The following is a 6,000-nucleotide window of genomic DNA, read 5'->3' as shown; positions in this document are numbered from 1 at the left end:
AGAGGCCCTTGGTGGGGATTCTTAGGTTCCCGTCCCTGAACGCAGTTGAACGTCTAAGGAGCAGGCTTGGCGATGCACCAGGTATGTTGATGTCGCAGGAGAAATTACCCCCCTGCTCAGCCAGCTCTTTGCCTCCATTGCCCGCGTCAGATCAAGGCTGGGCAAACAGAGCAGGCGCCAGGCGTCCCAGGAACAGTCCTGGTGGAGAACCCACCACAAGAAATGCTGCGCCAACTGACAGAGGAGCCAGGAAGGCCCGTCCTCAGAGGCCCGTCAGGAGGCTCTGCAGAGAGGATTCTGGGCTGAATGGAGCCTCCATGGCCCTGAGCAGGTGCCCCACAGGGAAAGACACGGGGCGACTGAGCCCCACGCTTTGCTCCTCAGCCTGGGTCTCCGCATTCCCAACAGCTCGTCATAAACGCAGACTCCCAGGCTCCTCCCTCCACTTCTGCCCCTCCAGTGGGTCGGAGCCTCCAGTGGGATCAGGCACGTGGCTGCAAAGACTGCAGTTCCCAGCCTCCCGTGCAGCCTCGGGGACCTCGTGACCAATGGACTTGAGTTCTGACCAGCGCACAGTGAGCCGAGACCAGGAGAGCAACTTCTGGGTCTGACAGGATGGAGGGGACCCCTCGTCTCCCATTTATCCCACCCACTGGCTGAGTGCGGCCTGGTCAGCTTCAGTCAGCTGCTTCCAGGAGGACCCGAGGGAAAAGGGAACTTGTGCGCTTAGGAGAAATTTAATCTCTTTTTCATGTGGTCATCGCTTAGCGCCCAGTGGCTGAGCTTCTTCAGCTGTGAAATAGGGATGCTGGTGACGACGGTGGTGTTGATGCTGGTGATGAGGGTCACGAAGAAGATGGTGATGCTGATCTTGTGAGAGTCAGTGCGGTGGTGATTATGTTCATGACGATGATGATGAAGGTGAAGGTGACGATGGTGGTGATGGTGATGAAGGTGATGGGGATCTTGTGAGCATCAGCCGAGCGATGGCAGAGATGCAGGTGACGATGACGGCGGTGGTGATGGTGGTGATGACGGCGGTGCCTCCTTCCAGGGAGAGGAGGGTGTGGGGAGGTGAGGGCAGGGCTGGGCGCAGCCCCAGGCTCGCGGCAGATCGCAGTAAACCGTGCCTGCGGCTACTAGTGTCATCACTATTGAGCTCTCCTGTTCTTGCTGAGGTACAGGCGCCCCCCTCCTGTCCTGAGCCCCTCATTACAAGGCAGGAAGTGAGTTCCCCTTTAGAAACCCTCCCTTCCCAGCTTGCCCTCAGCGGGAGTCCCCTGCAGAGGCATAAATGTCCCCCAGACAAGGAGGGGACACAGGTGGGCCCCCCAGACCTGTACCAAGGGCCCACCCTGCCCAGCGCCCTGAACGTCTCACTGACATAGCACAGCCTGCCTCCTGCATCAGCACGGTGACCAGTGGCGCTCCCACCGGAGTGGCTCAGGGGACTCGGGAACGGACAGCGGAGGACAGGCGCCGGGTCACCTTGCCGACGAAGCTGGGGTGCCCCCTCCCGGGACTTTCCAGGGGAGGCCCTGGCGCGGCCGCAGCGAGGAGTGGGGCGGGGGTCCCGGGCTGCTGTCTACACTCCAAAGCAGGGCAGCATGGACCGGGAGGCGGGAAACGTGCCAGATCTGCCGCGCTCAGTGCCTGGCTGACCAGTGGGTCGGGACGTCTGTGCTCGTGTTTCATTGGGGTTTTCCATCCTTTTCTGTGAACGCCTGTTCCTACAACTGCCCACTCTCCTGTCGGGTTTTCTCTGCTGACTGCTGACTTGGGAAGCCCCTTAGATGTTCCAGACACCAAACCTTTGTCTACTGGGCGCGAGGCTAACGCCCTCCCCCGCCTGCCCTCTGCCTTCTCCTCGCGTGTGCTGGTCGGCGTGTTCGCTCACTTCTGCAGTTGGTCGCGGGGCTCTCGGAAATGAGTTTTCTCACCTAAATCTGCACCCTGCTCTCTCCAGCGACCGGCGGAGATTTCTCCACTAAGCTGAATTCAGGGCAAGGCTTAGTAACAGCAGAGACCCTTCAGGAGAAAGAAGGCCTAAATAAAGAAAATCCCCTGGCAGAGTTTCTGTTCTGACACATCCCCCTCGCCGCCCCCGAGACAGAGTCAAGCTGGAGGCGCTCAGAAGGAGGCTGACTTTGCCCGGAGGCTGGGAGGGGTCTGCCCCGCTGGGGTCACTGGGGCCCTTCCCAGTGAGGACGAACGGCTGGAGCTCGGGGAAATCTTGGAAGGACCCTCAGGCACACAGGCTCTGGGAAGGCCAGAGGGGGCATTTGGAGGGAGCCCCGCAGACCCCGGCTGCCTTCTGGGCAGTGGCCTCCCTGCTCTGGGCTGCCCTCCGCTGAGCCCCTGCCGCTGGGCTCCGGGTCTGGGGGTGCGGCCCCTGGACACGTGTGGATCCTGGAGGGGCTCAGCGCTCGGGTTGCTCCTGGGGAACCCAGGCGGCAGCAGCCTTTCCCCTCCCGCCTGGGCCACTGTCTCTGTGGGATGAAGAGAGCTCTTCTCTAAAGCCCGAGATGGAGGGTGAAGGCGGAGCGTGTCCCGGGCTGGGAGCAGACCCCCTCCCCCACGTGCCCACCGCGAGCCCTGGCTGAGCAGCTGTGACTGGGCTCCCTGTGGGCTGGGGGAGGAGGGGAGGGCCAGGGCCCCGGAGTCCACGCAGAGCAGGGAGCTGGTGGCCTCCTAGCGCGTGTGGGTGTCCCCTGAGGGCTGCTCTCGCCCTGAGGGTCCCTGTGCCCCCGAGCGCTCCGGTTCCACACCCGGGGACCCCCTGCCTCCACCTGCCCCGGGCCGCCCCCCGCAGGCCCCCTCCAGGGGAGCCGCAGACAAGATGTGTGCCTTTCCGCTGACTTCCCACCCGAGTTAGATGTTCACGTCTGCATTTAAACCGTTGTTGTAAATAGAAAAACGAGCGGTAAAACTTACGCCAACAACTTGAAATTTTAATTTTATTCACATAGAACAATAAAATAAAATAAATGGCAAATACAAGCGCCCACGGCACGCCTGGAGACACCAAGGGAGAGGGAGGAGCTCATATTTCAGTGCCGTTCACAGCACTTTTCCCTGATTTTGGAACAAGGGGCCCTGAATTTCCTTTTGTGCTGCCCCACAAATCACTCGACCTGAGAGGCCCTGTGGGGTGTGTCCTGTCCCCAGGCTCACCCTCACCCCCAGGCCTGCGCTGGGCTCTCAGGCGGGGGTCAGCCAGTCCATGCTTGAACAGTGTCCTGGACACCCCACTTCTCCGAGGCCCCCTCTGCTGGCGCTGGGGGTGGGGGAAGGAGGCCCATCCAGGCTGCTGGGGAGGAGCTCTGCTGTTTGGGGCAGGTGAGACCCCAGGGAGGCCGAGGGGCTGAGGGTGGATTGCTGGGGGTGTCTTGGGGGCCCCTCCAGCCGCCACTCCTCACACTGAGGTCTCTGTGGGGTCCCGGGACTGCAGGTTCCTGGATGTCAGGCGGTTCCTGCAGGAGGTTGAGGAGGCCCTTGGGGGCCCTTGGAGCCAAGGGCAGTGCTGAGCCCAGGGCCGTGGACACAGGTGAGCAGAGAAGCTGGCAGCCTCCACCCCAGGGTTCGGGCTGTCCTGTCCCAGGATGGACACTCAGGGACATCATTTGGGACGAATCACCCAAAGGTATTCTCAGGAGGGGGGCCCTCCCAAGTTCCTGCCAATCCCGCACTTTAAAAAAAACAAATTCATGAATTAAAACATTTTGACAAGCGGAGGAGTAATGCACATGGTGCCCGATGAATTAGAAAAGAAACTGGAAAACGCACGCCTTATTTCCTTCTGTATCAGGAAAATGAATGTGCTGCTCAGGCTCATAAATTTTAGACCGTGATTTTTATCAGAGAAATGCCAGCTTCAGAAACGTTCTCTGGCCCCACCGCTGGGACACGACATCACAGCCTCCTCCATCAGGGAGAAAGTCCACGCGGCCCCCGGAGACACCTTCACCCGTGGAGCCGTGTGTCCGGTGGCCCCAGTGCTGGGACGGATTGAGTTTAAGAGGTTTCCTGGAATCCTACAATTCATAGACAAGCTCGTTCAGCGGGGGGAGCCGGAGGAGAAATGGTAGGAAAACTGGGGGTGCTGATAGGTGACAGAGGGGCTCACACTGCAGGTAAGCCGTCCTAGGAGAGTCAGGAAGGCGGGGCTGCCCCGGTGTCCCTGCTCTGAGTCCTTCCCACCCCCACGTGCGTCCTAGGCCTCCCTGCACCCTCCCAGGGCCCCCACATCAGTTCTGGGGTCCTCCTAAGAGCCAAAAAGGCTCACACTCAGGACCTGTGTTAGTCAGGGTTCTGCAGAGCCACAGAACCAAGAGGTCATGTATCTGTGGGAAGGTTTATCATAAACCGTTGGCGCATGTGATTGTGGAGGCTGGTGTGTCCAAAATCTGCAGGGTGGGCTGTCTGGCTGCAGACCCAGGAGAGTCACTGGTGCCATTCAGCCTGAAGGCTGTCTGCTGCAGAATTCCCCCTTGACCCTGGGGAGGTCAGTCTTTTGCTCTATTCAGGACATCACCTGATTGGACGAGGCCCACCCACCCTAGGGAGGGCAATCTGCTTTACTCAGAGTCCACTGAGTTAAATGTCAACCTCACCTAGAACCACCCTCACAGAATATGGATCAAAGACCTGGGCGCCGTAGCCCAGCCAGGTTGACACTCAGAACTGCCCCTCCCAGACCCCTCCCTCACATGTGCAGTAACCACCCATGTCTGATGTCTCTGCTGGGGAACCCACTCCCGATGTGAACAGCAGGACCAGGAGTCAGGAGGGAGGCAGGGACTGGGGACGGTGGGGGGCAGGACTGTTCCTGGCGTCAGGGTGCGGGCAAAGCCACGCTATGTCCTGGGTCTGCAGGAGGGGAGAGGTGAACCAGGCCAGGGAGAGGGCCGGGTGCAGATGTGGGAGGAAGCTCGTGGGTGGGGGTCCGTGTGGACGTCTGCACCTGCGGCGGCCGAGCAGAGGGGCCCCTTTCCAGGTGCTGTTCTCATTCCCACCCCCCACTCCCCATTCATGGTGGACGTTGGTTCTTCCTGTCCACCCAACCCCGTGTGACTCAGGTCTGAGCACAGGGCTCACCCTCCTGCCACAAGGATGGTTTCCAGTGGGACCAGGTGACCCAGCTGAGCCCATCAGTTTCAGGCAACATTCACATTGGAACCTGCGGACCCAGGTGAGCTCTCGCCCGAACACTCGGGAACCTGGAGGCTGTGGCTGGAGCTGCTGCCACCACCTCATCACCTCGTGAATTTTTCGAACTCATTAATAAGTTTTGGGCGAGAAATTGTGTTTCCTTTTGTACTGACAATAAACACGAGTCCTTTAAAGCCCATTATCAGATTAGAGTAGAGACAACCTCCCATCATGAGGACAAAAAAGATGGCAGTTAGATTTTCTACACTACCAAGTGTGTAAACAAATGTGATGATCATCATGTTGTACCAAGACTGTTGCTTATTTCCCGCCATGGCTGTTCACTTACAAGGGAAACACCCCCTCCCCGCCCTGTAACTGGCTGCAGAGGAGACGCCTGCGGTCTCTGCCTGAGAACTTGCAACGTTGTTGTCACAAGGTGTCGGTCTGCCTCATGGTGCAGACACTGGACTCAGAGTGAACGGCTTCATGTCCACCATATATGATCAGCTGGCTCTGTATCGCTTGCCTTGGAGGAATTTTAACAGTGGTAACACAAGTGGAGAAATGAGATGCTTCCTGCCCTGCCCCCACCGCCTATTGCCTCCCACTGTAGCACTGAAGTCTCTACTTAAATCAGTAGCCGCTCCTGGAGGACCCGCATCCTCCCCACCTACCCTGGCTGTGAGCCCAGGAGATGGCTTTGGGTAAATTAGAAATGGACCCCTCCTTAGACATGTTACTGCCATCTGCTGGGAGACTATCCCGGTGACTGCAGTAACTCTAGAATGACTGTGATGCAAACTGGGCTCCTAGCTTTGGACAGTGCACAACCTGGACAACCACACC

The sequence above is a fragment of the Camelus bactrianus genome, chromosome 32, assembly GCF_048773025.1.
Source record: "Camelus bactrianus isolate YW-2024 breed Bactrian camel chromosome 32, ASM4877302v1, whole genome shotgun sequence".
NCBI classification, from domain to species: domain Eukaryota; kingdom Metazoa; phylum Chordata; class Mammalia; order Artiodactyla; family Camelidae; genus Camelus; species Camelus bactrianus.
Note: the sequence above shows the minus strand (reverse complement) of the source record.